Genomic DNA, 22,882 nt, shown 5'->3' with positions numbered 1-22,882 from the left:
CAAATAACTGAGTAACACAATTTTGCCAATCAATAACACAATTTGATCAAATAACTGAATAACACGGTTTTGCCAATCCATAACACAATTTGATCAAATAACTGAATAATACAGTTTGGCCAATCAATAACACCATTTGATCAAATAACTGAAGAATACAGTGTTGCCAATCAATATCACAATTTAGTCCATGACACAATTTTTCCGCACATGCCGTGTTGTACACCACGACAAGACACACTCACCCCAATAATCAAAATCAATGAGGGAGGAAGCTAGCTGAATAATGAGTACTCATCCACACTCATCTCAGACTGGGAAGTCAAAGAGGGAGGAACATAATCACACTCACCCCAGACTGATAAGTCAAAGAGGAAGGAATATATCACACTCACCCCATAAATGGAGGAGGAACATAGTAACAGTGTCATGCCAAGTGTGAATCAAAACAATTTCAAATTACAATATTTCATACAAACTATAAATCACATTTTATCTCAAAATTTCCATTTGCAAAGTTGGCAACACAATAAGTTCCAAATAATATTCCCAAAACCAAAGCAATAAAAAATTACTCATAACTCATTTCTCCAAATAAATTTGCTAGTAAAAGCAGTGAATATAAAAGTATTGTGCACGGACACAATTTAAAACTATAATGTTGAATTAAATTTTTAAGTAGAAAATGAGAAGTCAAAATTATTGTGCACAAACACAATTTAAAACAATAACATATAAATAATCATAATTTATTTCAATTGAAAAATTCAAAAGAAATACTTATTGTGCACAAACACAATTTAAAACAATAACATATAAATAATCGTAATTTATTTCAATTGAAAAATTCAAAAGAAATACTTATTGTGCACTAACACAATTTAAAATAATAACATATAAATAATCATAATTTATTTCAATTGAAAAATTCAAAAGAAATAACTATTGACCTCTAATAACTGTCTCCTGGCCTTGACTCAGTGTTTCCTTCCCTTTCCCTGAGTCTTTGCTAACTGAGAAACACAATTTGAGGTGTTTTAGTACTCATTTAAACTGTCTCTGACGATAATGCTTGATAATTAATTCACTGAATTCTATTATTTGCTTAATCACCTAATATGTCGACCCTGAATGCGTTCTAGGTAAATTAGGTTTTAATGTTACTAATATGTCACATTCGATAGTCTTTTAGGGTTGGTACATGTTACCAAATTCATTTCCATGTATCTTGCATTTTCTTGCAATTTGTTGGATTCCGGGATACTAGTTTGACCTAGCCAAGCGACCTAGTTCCCTCTGTTTTCGGGTTTTGCTCAAAACTACAAACTTGTAGATCTATGTCTTGTTGCACTCGGGGGGAATTTTAGGTCATTCTGAGTTATGTAGACCAAGTTATGGTCATTTTACTATTGTTGGTCAAAATGCATCAAAATTGGTCACTTTAGGTTACTTTAGGTCATTTTAGGTTCAGCCAGTTTTTGGACCCGAACTTGTGCAAGCTGTTTGACTTGCTTATGGTCATTTCTGGGCTTTGGTGTCTTCATAAGACTTGTAGATATAGGTCTTAGTATTCATGGTCAAAATTTTAGGTCAATTGGACCTGTTTTGAGTGAGTTTTGGCCTAAACACTAACTGCTACCCAAATGGTCAATTTTCAGGCCTTATTTGCACTGAATCCGGATTTGGTCATTTTTCAAGCTACCTTACAAGCAGAATTTTGGCAAGCTTCCTTCATGAAAGTTGGCACATTTTGTGCCTAGTTTCACCTCCAATTGGTCTCATACCAATTGCAGCTACACATTTAAGGTTCTAGGCCCAAAACACAAACTGCCCTATTGCATTTTATTCATACTCATCAAAGATCACTTTTAACACTTACCAAACTCAACATTCAAGCCAATTCTGATTGTACCATAACCTAAAAATAATTCACAACACATTATAGGTCATTTTGGCAGCATACAATTACATTCAATGTGCACCATTTAGTACAGAATTTTTCAAACCTAATTTACAACAATTCAATCACCTAACTATAACACTTTTACATGTCCAACCTCACACCATCATACATACACTCAAACTGCCATAACAATTAACACAATTCAACATTAATATTCCATAATCCAAATGTGAAATAACATCCTTATGGTTCACCAAACTAGGCTACCGATTCATGCGTTACATTCCCTAAATTTCCAAGCATTCAAATTTCAATACACATTCACATATATTAAGTATACATCACCCAAATAATTTCCTACACACATAAACGTTTAATCAATCCTTTAATCTACCATATACAAGCAAAAATAAATTGCCCTTAAAGAGTTTCCATGGCTGCCAAAAATAAGGTTCACCAATACTCAATCATTTCCTCAAATTTTCTTAGCAATTCAACTTACCAAAAGCTCAACACAAGGATTAATGAAGGAAAATGGAAAGATTAAGCACTAACCTCAACTTGGGCTTAATTAAACTTCACTAAAACTCCTCTTTCTTGCTTCCTACATGCTGCCCATGATGTGTGGAACACTTTTAATGAAGAACAATTGCAGAAATTGTGGATGATCATTAGGAGTGGAGCTTGCATGCAAGGTGTGGCCATGGTGGTTTTCAGGGAAGTAAATGGATTCAGCAAGGTTTTAAAATGGGAAGAAGATGAAGTTGAATGTAGATTTTGAGGTCCTCATGTGGCTTATATAGTCCACTTAGTGCTCCACTATCCTTAAATAAATAATATTATAATTAAACTTTTAATTATTCCCATATTTTTCCACTTAATTTCTCTTAATTATATTTTACCTTTAATCTCATTTTTCATTCAATTTTTCAAAATATACTACCACTTATTTTTCATGGAAATTTAGGTCAAAGTCCAACTCGGAGTGTCAATTGACCACAATGCCCTTGTTCGGGTTGCATTCCTGATTTTTCTATAACACCGGGTTTTGTCCGTTTTCCGATTTCTCACTTTTCTTTGTACTAATTAATTAATTTTTCTTTGATATTTCTAATGGCATTTATACTTCAATAGGTGTCTATTTAAGTCCTAAAAATATTTTTCAGGGTTCCCCGCGATCCAGGGCTAGTGAACGGTCCACGCCGCAACTTCCCGGTGCGGTCACCCATCGCTAGGGTTCTCGGCTCACTTAACTTGGTTACATTTCTTTGCTATTATTTTTCCTTTGTTTTTCTTGTATTTTCTTTTCTTTTATTTCATTATTTTATGCCTCCTCACTCATATCGAAGTGTAGTTCTAGGCATCCTAGCTGTCTGGATAACACTGGTCACTGGAACAGTAGAACGCACTACCGAACATAGGGGTGTTACAATATGATCTTGCCACTTGTCTTCCTATGATGTAAGACCACATGTCATGATTTAAATGGAGCTTGACACTTGGCTTCATGGAATTAAATCAAATAATAAGAAGATGGGATCTTGTAATGAGATGTGGCAAGAGAGTTAGGCTTTGACCTAAGCATATAAAGAAAGGATATAAAAGAAAAAAAAAATCAGCCACTCCTCTCTTTTCTCTTATATGGGACAGCTACATTGCTCTCTCCTTCTCCTCTCAATTTCTCAATTGATTCAAAGGAAAAACTATGATTTTCTCTTGAATTAAAATTATTAAAAAGTGTTTCTAACACCCAATATATTCATACGACCTTCACAGAGCATAAACCCCATCTTATAATAGGTGGACAAGGCTTGAGAAGCCATTCTAGGGCTGTCATTGGTACTTTGGTGTGCGTTTGTGGTGGACAAACTAGAGGGACAACATTTGGGGTTCTAAGAACATCCTAAGATTGCATCAATGGTGCATCAAGAGGTTAGTACCTAAAAATCCCTCTTTTAGTCAGGGTTTAATTAAATTAAATGTTAATTCATAATCTTTAATGGCAAATAAAATTTTAATTCGTACTAAAATATGTTTTGGTATGCAATTGGGCATTGAAAATTGATTAGACTCATAAGAAATTTGGTATGGTGCATGTAACCTTAGAAATAATTTTTGAAATTCAATTTTCTAATGCCCTATAATCACGCTTCCACTCCTTCACTGTACCCTTGTCGTTTGTTCATTAGCTGATTCTAAGAATTTGAACATGAGAAATTTGGGTGGTTCTGGTAACACCTTCACTTTAGCTTGTCCGTATATTCGACTGTTCCGATAACCAATGTCTGACTGGACAGCTAGAATATCTGAAACCATAATTAGACTAGAGTGAGGAGTCATAAATAATTCAAATAAGTGTAAAAAAAAATTAAGGAAAAATTTTAGAAATAAAATACAACAAAGTTAAATGAGTCAGTGCCTCGGCGATGGGTGACCCAACAGAAAGTTGTGGTGAAGAGAGCTAGTAGCCCTAAACGTGAGAGAAATCCTATGAAATAATTTCTAGGATTCTAGAGAAGAGTTACGGAACCTTAGGTAGCATTAGAATGCAAAGAAAGGGTTAGGAGAATTTTTAAGATCGGTACAGACAATTTTGGCTCCTTAAGCCCAACAAAGGGCATTTTGGTTATTTTGCCTTCAGAGACGATTTTTAACCAACTTGTCTATTTATGTAAGTAAATTAAGTGACATAAAATATGAATAAGTATTGAAGAAAAATTAATTAAAAATGAATTAAAAAGGAAAGAAAATAAAATGATATTAAATAACATTTATGACATCATGTACATGTAAAGATGATGCAATTAAAACTTACTAACCAATCATGATTCAACAAGTACTCATAAAAAGCATAAAAAGAGATGAAAACAAATAGAAAAATCAGCTTCTTCCTCCTTGGGACTTCTTGGCTGAAAATCTCCATGGGAGAGTTCATTCCTTCTTTCTTTTTATTTTGCTTGAGTTCCACCAATTTACACCATAAATCTCATAATCCCTAACACAAAACTTTGATAATTGACCTTAATCCCTAACACTAAACTTTGATAATTGACCTTAATCCCTAACACTAAACTTTGATAATTGACCTTGGGGAGAAGGTTAGAACAAAAAAGAAGAGGAGAATTGAAGGTATATCAAGTTGGAAATTCCATCAAATAAGGTCAGTGCTACTTTCTTCCATACTTTTCTAGTAAACTTAAAATTTAGCATGAATATGGGAAGAATTTCAAGAAAAAAATTTGAAGAATTATTCATGTTTGAAGAAAGAAGAATTTCGGCCAGCATGTGTTGCTTTGGAAATTGATGAATTCAAATGAAATAAAATGTGTTTATTGGAGTTGCTTTATAGGTATTTGTGATTGGATGTGTTAGATTGCATGTTGTTTGAGTAAATTAGAATTTTTGGAGTAGGGTTTGGGGGCAAAATTAGGTTTTTAATCATGTGTTAGTGAATGGAAGTCCTAATAGTCAATTAGTGACCATTTGGCTATCTTTGATGAGGAATTGAAGTGAATTGTGACTTTGGATTTGAGATTGGTTATGCTGCCTCATAGGACCTGTAGGGCTGGATGTGAGTCCAGCAAGTTTGGGCAACTGTAGCTTGAGGGGTGTGGGTTCAATTGGTGCAAGGCTAATTGGACGTGAAACTAGACATGTAATGGCACAATTTTGATGAAGAAACCTTTCCCAGAAAACAAAGTTAGAATACCTTAAAAATTAACCAAATTCGGGTAACCAACCTACTAGTCCTAGAAATTAACCAAAGAAACAATATTTGTTCAAATGGTCATAACTCAGTGTAGAAATGTCCAAATTACCTAAATTTTAAATCAATGGAAAGATTAGGCAATTTAGAACAACTATCATGAAGAACATAACTCCAAATTTTGACTAGAACTTAATATAATTGCCCACCAAAGTCAAGACACCAAATCTGGCAGAACCAATTCTGCCTAGAAATTTTGGGTACAGGTCAATCCGGCTAGTTATGGTAAATTGGCCATAACTTGAACTACAAAGCTCCAAATGGAGTGATTCAAAAACGAAATTAAAAAAGATACAATAAGGAACAACTTTGATGAAGAAAGGTTTATCAAATTTTTACTGTAGCCATATCCAATGGAACAGTGAATTTGGACCTCAAAATCTGAAAATTTGAAATAAAACCTAGGAGGCTAGGAATTGAGTTTGGCAATTAATGCCAACAAAAATAAAATGCAAAATGTGGTATCTTGGTGAACTTAGGCTTAACAAATCTAGTATGAATTAAAAAGTTATTCTTTGAAGGGAAATGGTCAAGTAAATAGTAACTACCAAAAACTTAAGTTGCTAATGAGGTTAATAGTACCCCACTTAAAGGATTTAATGTATACCTAAATTATGAGAATAAGCAGATGGAAATTGTATTCTCATCACAAATAGAAGTTAGGAGACATTGTTAATATATTTTTAAATGTGGTTTGGAAATCAATGTAAATGAAAATGTTGAACCTAGGAACATGTAAAATGATGAAATAAATTAGATAAGGAATTATAAAGGAAAAATAGATGATATAATTGATAAATAGTGAATTATATAAATGAAATTCATGAATATATGCATTAGATGAAAATGAGTCCAGATATTGTATTTTCACTAGGAAATAAAGTTTAGAAAGTTACAACAAATATATATATATATATATATATATATATATATATATATATATATATATATATATATATATATATATATACATACATAATGAAATAATAGACCCATTAATATTAAATGGTACATGAGAGAAAATAAGGGGAATTACAAATACCTAGTAAGTAAAGATATCTCTTGAATTTCAAATGATAATTCATATAAAATTTGAAATGAATAAATAAATTACATAAATGTATGAATAGGACTTTAGTTCTCATTAGGAAAGAAAGGAAGAATATTTTGAGTACAATGGTACATGAGAACTATTGTTGTGAATTGTGATCAAAATGAAGAATAAAATGAATGTATAAATTATGAGAAATGCATAAATTATATATAATTGTGATTCAGAAAATTTATGTTCCCACTGGGAACAGAATTAAGCGATATAAATTGTAATTAAAACTTATAACGAATTAATATATATTAATACATATTAACACTTAATTGTACTAATGTGCCCATGTATTGCCTAGACACGTGTGTCAGATTAGATAAATTGGCATGCCAATAGGGTATTGTTTTAGCAGTACTACGTAAGGCTTTATACCTGCACTCATGGCTTTTATGCCCGCACTCATGACTTTTATGCTCGATTATTTGTTATCATGGCTTTTTAGCCATGCTGACTGTGTACGTGGTTGACATACTGACCTTACACGTCCCATGGTGTGACGGCTCAAGGCACCGCGATGTCCAGTGCTAACGGCCCGCTTATCCAGTTTAGTCAGCTTGTCATAGGTTACTTGGGCAGTGAAATTTATTAAGAATAATGTGAATTAAGTGAATGAATAAGAAAGAACCCAAAATTAGTTTTAAAATTTTATTTACTATGCAATGATTCAAAATACCTAGAAATAAATTAGTAAAATGATAAGAAGATTTGCAAAAGAAGTATAACGTCAATAAATATTACAATTGCGTCTCTCATAAAAAACTAAGATTAAATTTAATATTGTTAAATAATTGAATGTTGTATATATTATTACTGTAAAGTTTATACACTAAGCATTTTCAAATAAGGATAAATTAGGATAACAAAAAATTAATATTAGTAATCTCACACGAAATTAAATTAATTCTTGAGCATCCAAATATTGCTTCGGTTTTATCTTTATTGTACATTATTTTTTTTTGTTATATTATCGCATCACTAAGCAGCAATGCTTAGCGCGATGGATTTGTTTCCTCGTGTAGATACTGAAGTTAAAATTTAGTGGACAATTGACTAGGATTTTTGGAGTCCAGATTTGCAGAAGTGTCTGAAGTCTTCAAGGTTATCACCTCCTCAACAATGCATGTAGATAGGGCTCACATTAGTTATTTATGTATTTTGTATAGTATAAATATTTCTTATGTTGTAATGAAAACTAGAAAATTGTAATTAATATTTATGTGTTGTAAATTAATAAATCAGTTAGTTCATATGTGATTCAATTGTATATCATGTAAATTAATGAAGATTGAAAATTATCGCATATGAGTTGAGAATGAATGGAAATGAATATGAAATTGAATTATATAGAGGATATTCGAATTGATGAGATAATTTTGATTAGTATGGATAAGATTTTATTGTGAAAATATTATTGAATTTTCAAGCAGGTAAATAGTGAAATACGCCAACTGGTAATAAAATAGGGAAATCCACTAGTTTCTCCTTAGAAAAATAATCGATATTAAAATATAATGAGAACAAATTATTAAAAGAATAAAGTAAGATAACATAGGGTGCTCCGGCACCGAGTATGACATGTCTTGCTTGGCTACACTGTAGACTGGTAAGGGGTGTCACATTTAGTGGTATCAAAGCACGGTTTAGGCGTTCCTGGGCATTGATAGATAGAATGAGATAGTGTGCATAACATACATTACATTCATATGAGTCAAGGTGATCTTAATGCAAAACTATTTTCTTTGGTTATTTTATGTTAAGGTATGGACTCAGAATCGCAGCGGGTAGTAAAAGAAGATGTAGTAAGCCTTATTTTGGCTGGGAGTGATGTTGGAAATCGGGGAGATCCTGCTCCACCAGTGCAAGAGGTGCCTGTACAATCCCAATAGGCCTTGTTTGAGCAGATGACTGAATTCTTTCGATAGATGGCTAGGGTTATTCCACCACCGCCTCAGGGAAAATCACCTTTAGGAAAATTTAAGGAATATGGAGCTGTAGATTTCAATGGTAGAAAGGAAGATGACTCTTCAGCAGCTGAGTATTTGTTAGAAAGGACTAAAAGAATCTTACAGCAGCCCCATTGCACACCAGAATAGAGTTTGGAGTGTGCAGTTCCATTGTTATAAAAAGCTGCATATCGGTGGTGGGATGTTGTAACCAAGGTAGTGCCAGCAGCTGACATAACTTGGGAATTCTTTCTGATATAGTTCAGAAAGAAATATATTAGCTGTGTTCATGAAGAGGAACAGAAGAGGAGTGGTGATCAGCTAAAGTGGAAATTTGGATAGTCTAGTAATAAGAGGCCAAGAGAATAGTTAAGTCAGACATTTAATCAAAGTAGGAGACCTAGACCCAAGCCTATACCTAGAAGAGGTCAATCAGAGATATTAGTGGTGAGCTAATTAAGACTAGCAAGAAAATGTGACCATTGTAATAACTGGCTTAAAGGTGAATGTAGGGGATTGATTGGAGCCTGTTATAGATATGGGGCCGTGGACCATCGTCTGGAAGATTGTCCTAAGAGGAATTTACCATGAACCCAGACAGAGGTCGTGGAAGGACCAAGTGCAATAATGACACCACTTGCAAATGTCACCCAAGTCAGAGAGGAGCAAGATGCCCCAAATGTGAATTTGAGGTAAAGTATCCTTCCTTTATGATATGCCTAAGCGTATAATGATAGATTCGAAAAGACTAAATAATACCATATATATAAAAGAAGTAGACAGAGGGAGCAATAGAAAGGAAAAGAAATTATCTTATATACCTAAACTCGATAAATTTTGAGGATGAAATTTTTGTTAGAAGGGAAGATTTGTAACACCCTCACTTTAGGCAATCTATACATTTGACTATTTCAATGACCAATGTAACACCCCTAAGTTCGGTAGTGTGTTCTACTATTCCGGTGACCAGTGTTGTCCAGACAGTTAGGATGCCTAGAACTACACTTCTTTATGATTGAGGAGACATAAAATAATGAAATACAAGAAAACAAAACACAAGAAAAGCAAAAGAAAAATAATAGCAAAGAAATGTAATCAAGTTAAGCGAGCCGAGAACCCTAGCGATGGGTGACCACACTGGGAAGTCACGGCGTGGACCGTTGACTAGCCCTGGACTGCGAGGAACCCTGAAAAATATTTTAAGACTTATAGAGACATCAATTGAAGTATAAATGCCATTAGAAATATCAAAGAAAAATTAATTAATTAGTACAAAGAAAAGTGAGAAATCGAAAAACGGACAAAAACCGGTGTTACCGAAAAATCGGGAATACAACCCAAACAGGGGCATTGTGGTCATTTGACACCCCGAGTTGCCTTTTGACCTCAATTTCCATTAAAAATAAATGATATAACACTTTAGAAATGACATGAAAAATAAAATTGAGATACATTATGTAAATAGTAAAAGATTAGTGGCAAATGAGCAAAATTAAGGAAATTAAGATTTATGACTTATTTAACCAAGTTAGTGCTCCACTAGTGACCTCTTAAGGGACCCATATTAAGCATTAGTGGACTGAAACTACCATCTTCAACCTCCCAAATCAGAACCAGCCGAATTCTTCTTTTTCTCTCAAGTTCCTCCAGGGCCATCCATGGCCAAGCTCCATGCATGCGTGAAGTAAGCCAATTTCTTCCTAAGTTCCTTCATCAAAGTTAGTCTACACCACTTGGGCAGTAGATTGGCAGCAAGAAGACCAAGTTTTGGAGAGATTTTGAAGAGTTTCCAAAGTGGTAAGTTTGTGTTTTTGGTTAGTGCTTCATTAAAGTTAGTAAGGAGGTTATGGGTACTTGAATTGTGGAAAGAATTTTGGAGTTTAATGTTCTAAGGGAGATGTTTATTTTTGGCAGCCATGGAAACTACTTGAGGGCAGTTTATTCTTGCTTGTAAATGGTGAATTAAATGATTGATTAAATGTATATTGTGTAGGAAATTGTTTGGGTAATGTACACTTAGTATATGTAAATGTAAAATGAAATTTAAAGCTTAGAAAGTAATGGAATGTAAGTGTACCATTGTGGCAATTTGCTAACTCTTGAGCAATGCTGGAATTCATGCTTGGTTTATGGAATAATGATGTTAAAATGTGTTAGTTGTTATGGCAGTTTGAGTGTATGTATGGTGGTGTGAAGTGGGACATGTAAATGAGCATGAATTGGTGATTGAATTGTTGTAAATTGAGTTGGACAAATTCTGCACTTGTTGGTGCACATTGAATGTAATTGCAAGCTGCCAAAATGACCTATAATATGTTATAAATTATGTTTAGGTTGTGGTACAACCAGAATTGGTTTGAATGTTAAGTTTGGTGAGTGTTAAAAGTGATGCTTGATGTGTATGCAAGAATTTCAATAAGGCAGTTTGTGTTTTAGGCCTATAACTTTAAGTGTGTGGCTCCAATTGGCAGGAGACCAATTGGAGGTGAAACTAGGCACAAAATGTGCCAACTTTAATGAAGGGAGCATACCAAAATTCTGCTTGCAATGTAGCTTGAAAAATGACCAAATCCGGATTAAGTGCAAATGAGGCCTGAAAATTGACCATTTGGGCAGCAGTTAGTTTTTAGGCTATAACTCACTCAAAACAGGTCCAATTGACCTAAAATTTTGACGATGAATAGTTAAGACCCATATCTACAAGTCTTATGAAGACACTAAAGGCCAGAAATGACCATAAGCAAGTCAAACAGCTTGCACAAGTTCGGGTCCAAAAACTGGCCGAACCAAAATTGACCTAAAATGACCTAAAGTGACAAATTTTGATACACTTTGACCAGCAATAGTAAAATGACCATAACTTGGTCTACATAACTCAGAATGACCTAAAATTTTGCCCCGCGTGCAATAAGACATAGATCTACAAGTTTTTCGTTTTGATCGAAACCCGAAAACTGAGGGAACTAGGTTGTCCGGCTAGGTCAAACTAGTATCCCGGAATTCAGCAAATTGCAAGAAAATGCAAGATACATGGAAATGAGTTTGCTAACATGTACCAACCCTAAAAGGCTATCGAATGTGACATGTTAGTAACATTAAAACCTAATTTACCTAAAATGCATCGAGGGTCGACATATTAGGTTGACTAAGCAAATAATAGAATTCGGTGAATTAATTATCAAGCATTATCGTTAGAGACAGTTTAAATGAGTACTGAAACACTTCAAATTGTGTTTCTCAGTTAGGAAAGACTCAGGGAAAGGGAAGGAAACACTGAGTCAAGGCCAAGAGACAGTTATCAGAGGTTTGTGCATAATAGTTATTTCTTTTGAATTTTTTTCAATTGAAATAAATTATGACTATTTGTATATTATTGTTTTCAATTATGGAAATGTGTTTGAATGGATACTTATTGCTTGAAAAGCATTGTAAATAGTTTGAAACTGTGGAAAAATTGATTTAGTGTGATTTGTGAAAATTTGAAGTTAATTATGAATTGTGTTGCCATTTTGTGAATGAGTTTATGACTTTAGAAATTTATTGGATTCTCACGAATCATTTGAATAAAATGTTTGGAATTGATTTTGTGTTCAAACTTAGCATGACAGTATCATATCATTCCTTCTCCATTTTATGGGATTGTGATCATTTATTTTCCTTCTCCATTTATGGAGTCATGATCGTTTATTTTTCTCCCTCTCTGGTTTACCAGTTGAGGTGATCGGATGAGTACTCATTATATAGCTAGCTCCCTTCCTCATTGATTTCGATTAGTGGGGTTGTGATTGCTTTGTCGTGGTGTACAATGCGGCATTGATCGGAAATTTTGTGTCATGGCTTAAGTTGTGTATGAATTGGCAACACTGTGTTCGTAAATTATTTGACTAAATTGTGTTATTATGAGCTTCGATAATTTGTGAAATAGAGTTTAAATTCTTATTGACATTCACTGTCTTTTGAATTTAACTACGTTTTGATTAGTGAGATTTATTGTAATATTGTGTTAAATTCCTTATGACGTTCATTGTCTTGAATTTAACTATGGTTCTACATATCCATCATTTATATGATTTATGAACTGTGATTTAAAGTTGTATTTGGTTAATGTTGTGCACCACTGAGACATTGTCTCAGCGATAGCTTTTCATTGCTATCGCAGGTAGACAGACGGACAGGGAGGCAGACTAGGCTGCTAGTACATTCAGCTAGAAATCATCGGGTATATTGAGTATACCACATTTTACATTTTGTACTGTAATGTATGTTCACTGTATGTATATACTGTTCTTGGTTTTGAGCAGTTGTAAATTAAAATTGTACATTAAAGTTGTAAAATAAATTATGAGTTATTTTGGCTTGTAAAATTTGTACTATATTTCTTTTATCTCAGTCATTGAAAAATTATAGTGGATTTGAGTTGAAAAACATATTGTGTTGAATTATGTTGGAATTTGAGATTGAGGAATATATTTGAAGTGCTTTTTACAGGTTTTTCTGAAGAACTGTTTTATCCAAAATACAGATGACACTCTGCCAAAATTTTTACAGAAGTCATTAATAGTCCAAATGTGTTAGCTGTTTCACTTCAATTCAAAAGGTTTTTAACACCTGTAAATAGTGCTCACCACTGTAAAAAGAAGTAAGAAAAGTTTTAAAATCTCTTGTAGTGTATTTAATTGGTTATCAGTAGACGAAGTTGGTAATTCATTAGGTATACTACGGGATCATGTTATGCCTTACAGAGGGGTAAGGTGTGACAACCAATGTCTGACCGGACAGCTAGAATATCTGAAACTATAATTAGACTAGAGTGAGGAGTCATAAATAATTCAAATAAGTGTAAAAAAATTAAGGAAAAATTTTAGAAATAAAATACAACAAAGTTAAATGAGTCGGTGCCTCGGCGATGGGTGACCCAATGGGAAGTTGCGGTGAAGACAGCTAGTAGCTCAAAACCCGAGAAGAATCCTGTGAAGTAATTTATGGGATGCCAAAGAAGAGTTACGGCACCCTAGGTAGCATTAGAATGCCAAGAAAAGGTTAGGAGAATTTTTAAGATTGGTACAGACAATTTTGGCTCCTTAAGCCAAATGGATGGCATTTTGGTCATTTAGCCTTCAGAGACGATTTTTGACCAATTGTCAATTTATGTAAGTGAATTATATGGTGTAAAATATGAATAAATATTAAAGAAAAATTAATTAAATATGAATAAAAATGGAAAGAAAATAAAATGATATTAAATAACATTTATGAAATTATGCACATGTAAAGATGATGCAATTAAAACTTACTAGCCAATCATGATTCAACAAGCACTCATAAAAAGCATAAAAGGAGATAAAAATAAATAGAAAAATAAGCTTCTTCCTCCTTGGGACTTCTTGGCCGAAAATCTTCATGGGAGAGTTCATTCCTTCATCTTTTTTATTTTGCTTGAGTTCCACCAATTTACACCATAAAACTCATAATCCCTAACCCTAAACTTTGATAATTGACCTTGGGGAGAAGGTTAGTACCAAAAAGAAGAGGAGAATTGAAGGTTTATCAAGTTGGGAATTCCCTTAAATAAGGTTAGTGCTACTTTCTTCCATACTTTTCTAGTAAACTTGAAATTTAGCATGAATATGGGAAGAATTTCAAGAAAAAAATTGATGAATTATTCATGTTTGATGAAAGAAGAATTTTCGCCAGCATGTGTTGCTATGGGAATTGATGAATTTAAATGAAATAAAATGTGTTTATTGGAGTTGCTTTGTAGGTATTTGTGATTGGATGTGTTAGATTGCATGTTCTTTGAGTAAATTAGAATTTTAGAGTAGGGTTTGGGGGAAAAATTAGGGTTTTAATCTTGTGTTAGTGAATAAAAGTTCTAGTGGTCAATTAGTGACTATTTGGCTATGTTTCATGAGGAATTGAAGTGAATTGTGGCTTTGGATTTAAGGTTGGGCATGCTGCCTCATAGGACCTGCCGGGCTAGAAGTGAGTCCAGTAGGTTTAGGCAACTATAACTTGAGAGGTGTAGGATCAATTACTTCAAGGCCAATTGGACATGAAACTAGACACATAATGCCACAACTTTGGTGAAGAAACCTTTCCCAGAAAACAAAGTTAGAACACCCTAAAAATTAACCAAATTTGGGTAACCAACCTGTTGGTCCTAAAAATTGACCAAATGAACAGTGTTTGTTCAAATGGCCATAACTTAGTGTAGAAATGTCCAAATGACCTAAAATTTTTTATCAATTGAATGATTAGAGAATTTAGAACAACTTTCATGAAGAACATAACTCCAAATTTTTGACCAGAACTTAATAGAATTATCCACCAAAGTCAAGACACTAAATCTGGTAGAACCAATTATGCCTAGAAATTCTGGGTACAGGTCAATCCGGCTAGTTATGGTAAATTGGCAATAACTTGATAAAAAAAAATCCAAATGGAGTGATTCAAAAAGGGAATTAAAAAAGAAACAATAAGGAATAACTTTCATGAAAAAAGTGTTATCAAATTTTTACTGTAGCCATGTCCAATGAAATAGTGAATTTGGACCTCAAATTCTGAAAATTTGAAATAAAACCTAGGAGGCTAGGAATTGAGTTTGGCAATCAATGCCAACAAAAATAAAATGCAAAAAGTGGTATCTTGGTGAACTTAGGCTTAACAAATCTATTATGAATTAAAAAGTCAACCTTTAAAGTGAAATGGTCATGTGAATAGTAACTACCAAAAACTTAAGTTGCTAATGGGGTCAATGGTACCCCACTTAAAGGATTTAATGTATGCCTAAATTATGAGAATAGGTATATGAGAATTGTATTCTCATCACAAATAGAATTTATGAGACATTGTTAATATATTTTTAAATGTAGTTTGGAAATCAATATAAATGAAAATGTTGAACCTAGGGACATGTAAAATGATGAAATAAATTAGATAAGGAATTATAAAGGAAAAATAGATGATATAATTGATAAATTGTGAATTACATGAATGAAATTCATGAATATATGCATTAGATGAAAATGAGTCTAGATATTGTATTTTAACTAGGAAATAAAGTTTAAAATGTTATATATATATATATATATATATATAATGAAAAATATAATGAAATAATAGACCCATTAATATTAAATGGTACATGAGAGAAAATAAGGGAATTACAAATACCTAGTAAGTAAAGATATCTCTTGAATTACAAATGATAATTCATATAAATTTTGAAATGAATAAATGAATTACATAAATGTGTGAATAGGACTTTAGTTCTCATTAGGAAAAAAAGGAAGAATATTTTGAGTACAATGGTACATGAGAACCATTATTATGAATTGTGATCAAAATGAAAAATAAAATGAATGCGTAAATTATGAGAAATGCATAAATTAGTTATAATTGTGATTTAGAAAATTTATGTTCCCACTGGAAACAGAATTAAGTTATATAAATTGTAATTAGAACTTATAACGAATTAATGATATACTAATACATATTAACACTTAATGATACTAATATGCCCATGTATTGCTTGGACACATATGTCAGATTAGATAGATTGGCATGCCAATAGGGCATTGTTTTAGCAGTACTTCATAAGGCTTTATGCCTGTATTCATGGCTTTATGTCCACACTCATAGCTTTTATGCCTGATTACTTGTTATCATGGAATTTATCCATACTGATATGTTCTCATGGATTTTTAGCCGTACTGACTGCATACGTGGTTGAAGTACTGAGCATACATGTCCCATGGTATGACGGCCCGAGGCACCGTGGTGTCTAGTGCCAATAACCCTCTTGTCCAGTTTAGTCAACCTGTCATAGGTTACTTGGGCTGTGAAATTTATTAAGAATAATGTGAATTAAATGAAAGAATAAGAAAGAACCTAAAATTAGTTTTAAAATTTTATTTATTATGCAATGATTCAAAATACCTAGAAATAAATTAGTAAAATGATAAGAAGATTTGCAAAAGAAGTAGAGCATAAATAAATATTACAATTGCGTCTCTCATAAAAAATTAAGACTAAATTTAATATTGTTAAATAATTGAATGTTGTATATATTATTACTATAAAGTTTATACACTAAGCATTTTCAAAGAAGGACAAATTAGGATAATAAAAATTAATATTAGTAATCTCAAACGAATTAAATTAATTCTTGAGCATCCAAATATTACTTCGGTTTTATCTTTGTTTTATATTATTTTCTTTATTATATTATCGCACTACTAAGCAGCAATGCTTAATGCAATGGATTTGTTTCCTCGCGCAGATATTGAAGTTAGAATCCAGTGGACAATTGACTGGGATTTTTGGAGTTCAGATCTGCAGAACTATTTGAAGTAATCAAGGTTATAACCTCCTCAATAATGCATGTACATAGGGCTCATTGGTCATTTACGTATTTTTTATAGTATAAATACTTCTTATGTTGTAATGAAAACTAGAAAATTGTAATGAATATTTATGTGTTATAAATTAATAATTCAATTAGTTCATATGTGATTAAATTCTATATCATGTAAATTAATGAAGATTAAAAATTATCACATATGAGTTGAGAATGAATGGAAATGAATATGAAATTGAATTATATCGAGGATATTCGAATTGATGAGATAATTATGATTAGTATGGATAAGATTTTATTATGAAAATATTGTTGAATTTTTAAGCAGGTAAATAGTGAAATACGCCAACTGGCAATAAAATAGGGGAAACTCCGATGGTTTCTCTTTAGAAAAATAATTGATATTAAAATATAACGAGAACAAATTATTAAAAGAATAAAGTAACATAAGATAGGGTGTTCCGGCACCGAGTGTGACATGTCTTGCTCGGCTACACTGTAGACAGGTAAGGGGTGTCACTGTTCCTCCATCCAGGGTTGTATGTATTTGAATATGGATTGTGGGGCTATCTCTGGTTGAAGTTCCCTCCATTATTCACATAGTTCATCTGTTCCGTCGAGAGTTCATTGAAGCTGTTGTACTATGAACCTAAGTATCCTCCTCCATAGCTGTCATCATGTTGACTGTTCATCCCTATAGCATTGGCCTGCATTTTATCAAGCCTCTTTGTGAGTTGGTCAAATTGAGCATTAATCATGCTTAGGGCATCCACTTCTAGGATTCTTGCTGTTCTCCTTGTATTTCCCCTTTCATTTAACCACTCATAGTTATGATATACGACCCTCTTTAGAAGTTCAAGTGCTTGATCCACTGTTTTCTCCATTAAGTCACCTTTTGCTGCTGAATCTACTGTGCTCCTTGTAGAGAGCAGTAGCCCATTATAGAAGTTCTAAACCAGGTGCCAATCTTATATGCCATTGTAACATCCCTTACCTGACTACAGTGTAGCCCAGCAAAGTGTGCTACATTCCTTGTCGGAGCAGCCTATCTTATCTTACTTTATTATTTTAGTAATTTTGAATTCATTTAATTTAATATCAATTAATTTTCCATGGAGAAACCAGTGGAGTTTCCCATATTTTATCATCAGTTGACGTATTTTACTATTCACCTACTTGAAATTTTCAATAATATTTTATAATAAAAATATCATTCATACTCATCATATTCATCTCACATTCAATTCTTGTAATTCACATACTCATTTGTACAAATCTATTCATTCTCAATTCATATGTAAACATTCTCAAATTACATAAGCAAAATTTTTAAATTTCCTTAATTTACATAATTTATAAAATAATTACATAATTTCATAATTTACATGATCTACAAATTAATTATAGTACCTTAATCTATATTTCAACATACAATTCATAATTTACATTACAAATAATAATTAATTATAATGTACAAAATACATAATATAATCTATATGGGCCATATCTACATGTATTGCTGAGGAGGTGACAACCTTGAACACTCTGTAGATCAGAACTCCAAAATCTCTGTTTGGGATTCGCTGGGCTTCAACTTCAATACTTGCACAAGGAAACAAATCCATCGCGCTAAGCATTGCTGCTTAGTGGTGCAATAATATAACAAGAAATAATGTATACAAATAAAAAAATAATTGGAGCATATTTTCTATACTCAAGAATTTTACTAGGTTCATATGAAATTAGTCATACAGTATATTTTTTTTTATCATTTATGTAGTACATTTTTTTTTGTCATTTATATTGCTCTCTAGAATCACTTCTTTCTTAAGTTTACAATAATCATTTATATAATGTACAAATAAATCAAAAATTTTTACTTATATTCTTATGAAAATCACATTTGTAATGTTATTTAAGTTATAATTCTTCTACTAGTCTTTTTATCACTTCCTTGATACTTTCTAAGTTGTTTACAATTATTTTATAATATTTAAAATTTTTAGAACTAATTTAATTTATTTCAGATCATTCCAAGGAATAAATTTTTGGAGCTAATCTAATTTATTTCAGAACTTCTTCTTATTTATTTACTTTCTAGCATTTTTAATTACTAATATTCATAACTTATTTTAATAAATTAGACTGCCCAAGTAACCTACGACAGGCTGACTAAACCAGATAACGGGTCGTTGGCACCGACATCGCAGCGTTCGTCATCATACCATGGGACGCAGAACGTCAATCATGTATACAGTCAGTATGGCTAAAAAGCCATGATAACACATAATCGGGTATTAAGCCATGGGTGCGGGCATAAAGTCATGAATACGGGCATAAAGCCATGAATACAGGCATAAAGCCTTTCGCAGTACTGCTAAAACAATACCCTATTGGCATGCCAAACTATCCAATCTGACACACATGTCTAGGCAATACAAGGGCACATAATATCATTAAATATTAATATATTGTGTTTTATGACTTCATTATTTCATAATAATTTTTAATTATAATGTATACATTCATTTGATCATATATATGATCACAATTCACATCAATTATCCTTTTATATCATTGTACTCAAAGTACTTTTCCTTTCTACAATAATGAGAACTAATGTCTCATTCATATATTAATATTGTTCATTTATTCATTCATTATGTTATTCATATTTATCACAATTCAAAACAATGGTTCACATGCACCATTGTATTCAAAACATTTTTTCTTTCTCATTTATACATTTTATGAATTCTATTTGTGATGGGCATATAAGCCCTAACTACCTATTTACATCAATTAGGTGACTTACTTTTCATGTTTCAAGCAATCCATGAACATTTCATGGATTTCAATTTTATGGCCTTAATTTCCCTTTAACAATATAGATCTTACACTTTGTGCCTGTAACACCCTCCCGGTAACCATTCCGTACATCCTACTGTTCCGGTGACCGGTGTCGGTCCGGACAGCTAGAACGTCCGGAAAAATATTCAAACTAAAGTCAGGAACCATAATTAACTCAAATATTAACAAGAAAAATTTAGTAAAAATTTTAGAAATAAAATACAATCAAGTTAAACGAGCCGGTGCCCTAGTGATGGGTAACCGGAGGGAAGTTGCGGTTCTCGCAACGAGGAGCCCTAGACCCGGGGGAAAATTATAAAATAATTTTTGGGACTCCAGAGAAGTGTAATTGAGGTTCCCATGGCATTAGAATGCCAAGAAAATACCTAGAAAAAGTTTTCAATCGGTACAGACGATTTTGACCCGTTAAGCCAAACGGAGGGCATTTTGGTCATTTCGCCTTCCGAGGTGAATTTTGGCCGACTTGTCCAGTTAAGTAAATAATTATTATGACTCAAAATATGAATAAATATTGCTAAAAATTTAATTGAAATGTGGTAGAAAAGAAAAGAAAAGAAAAATGAAATAAAAAGCAAATTATGACAAATTATGATGTCATTTAAAAATTTCCTCCAATCACAATAAAATAACCAATTAGTTAACCAATAAAAGAGACTAAAAATGGGCTGAAGGAATTAAAAACCAGCTGCTCTTCTTCTCCTTCTTCTCCACCAAAACGTGAACCCTTTCCTTCCACCCTCCATTGGAGCTCAACCAAGCAAGCTTGATTTCCAACCTTGTCTCACCATAAAATCCTAACCTAGCTTCACTAAAACTTGCCCTAGCACCTTGCTAAAGCCTTTGGCAGCCAACAAGGGGAAAGAAATTGAGGTTTAGAGGTGGGAAAAATCTGCCACTCAAGGTTAGTGCTACACTTTGTTCTTACTCTTTTAATTTTAGTTAAAACACCATTTTGAGTTAAGAGATTTTTAGATAATTAAGGTAAATTACATGTGTTAAGGGCACTTTCAAATTTCAGCAGCCCTATGAGAGATTGAGTTTGATTGTTTAATAAACTTAGAGTGGTTGGAAATCATAATTAAGGTATTAATATGCATGGAGATTAAACTAAGTATGTTAATCAAGGTTTATGGATAAATTGATTTGAACCTTAGGGTTTGGAAAGGTGAAAGTGTGAATTGGCTTAGGAAATTGTTAGGGCATATTGTAATGGTCAATTAGTGACCATTTTAGATGTGTTGACCATAAATGGGACTGAAAAACACTATGGCAAGGTGAGATTGCAGGCTGCCCTATGGACAGCAGCATAGGGACTGAAATTTCAGTCCCTTTGCACTGCCATAACTTGGGCAGTGGTAGTCCAATTGAAGTTTGGCCAATTGGACATGAAACTAGGCTTATAATGGCACATTTTTGCTGAAGAAACCATGCCCAAAAGACCAAAGCAAAAGGGTCAAAACTCAGCCACAATCCGGATGCCCTGCACTGAATTCTGCAGAATTTGCCAAATGAACAGTAACTGTTCATTTGGCCATAACTCACTGTAGATTTGGTCAATTGGCCTGAAATTTTTACAGCAACAAGTTAAGACATAGACAAACAACTTTCATGAAGGAACCTACCCCAAATTATGGCCAGAACCCATTCAACCAAGTGACTCAAGTTACTGTTCATGCACTGTAGATATGGTAAAATTCTGCAGACTGCATATCCGGACAGCTTGGGTTTTTGAGCCATATCTGGAGCTACAAAACTCCAAATGGAGTGATTCAAAAAAGGAAATTCAACTAGACAAAATAAGGAACAACTTTCATGTTTTACATTTCCTCAAATTCCAACAGTAACAGTATCCAACGGAACAGTGAAGTTGACTCACCAAAAGTGAAAAATCTGTTTGTGTTGAGTTATACTTTGGAATGGCAAAAACACTTAATGCCAAAGTTGATGTACACATTTTTATTCTAAAAGTCAACATTTTTGTTGACCAATGATGAATAGTGACACCAAAAAAGTTGAAATTCACAAATTGACAAATTTAAGAGTTTCAAATGCCCTAGTATACCTAACAAGATTGGTTTGGATAGTTTGGCATGCCAATAGGGTTCAGTTAGCAGTACTGCACATGGCAAAAATGCCATTCTGTGATTTCATGGCTTTTAGCCATTCTGACTTTGCATTGAGACTTGGCCTTGTGCCTGATATTATTTACAGCTTGTTAGCTGTTCTGTTGCACACCGGGAGATGCATATGTGACCGATGGTGTGACGGCCCGAGGTACTAGGTACCCAGTGCCAGTTTACCCGTTATCCAGTCCAGTCGTCTAGTGTAGGTTACTTGGGCACCCAAATGAATGAAAGTGAACAAGTTACTGAATTAATGTATACATAACCATGCTAAACAAATGAATCATACACATTCACTATATATTCGTTTCTTGCTATTTTCTTTTATTATATTATTGCACCACTAAGCATTATTGCTTAGCGCGTTGCTTTTGCCACGCGTAGGTACTGGAGATCCTGATCGTGAGCCCAGTAGACCACAGACTGGGTGAGTCCATCCGGCAGTTCTGCACCGTGTCCGTGTCACCTCACTACCTGCAGTGCATTGGTAGGGCACTAGGTGTCATTTTGTCATTTTGATATTTTGTAGCAGATTTTTACTTTTTCATGTGTATTTAAACTCATGTAATATATTTTGATGTCCATGTAAATAATGAAAGTTATGACTATGAATGCAAAATTTGAGCATGTATTTATCGCTTGTATATGAGAAATGGATGTTTGTGAAATGAAAAGATTATTGAGAATTTGCTATTGAGAAATATTGTTGAGATTTTGGATATTGGAGTTTGAGATGATGGAATAAAAATATTAGAAGTGTTTTTAACAGGTTCCGAAGAACGGTTTTCTCCATTTTTAGCCGGTACTCCGCC

Source organism: Hevea brasiliensis, chromosome 15, assembly GCF_030052815.1.
Source record: "Hevea brasiliensis isolate MT/VB/25A 57/8 chromosome 15, ASM3005281v1, whole genome shotgun sequence".
In the NCBI taxonomy this organism is placed as follows: domain Eukaryota; kingdom Viridiplantae; phylum Streptophyta; class Magnoliopsida; order Malpighiales; family Euphorbiaceae; genus Hevea; species Hevea brasiliensis.
The sequence above is the reverse complement of the archived record's forward strand: the minus strand, read 5'-3'. Positions refer to the sequence as shown.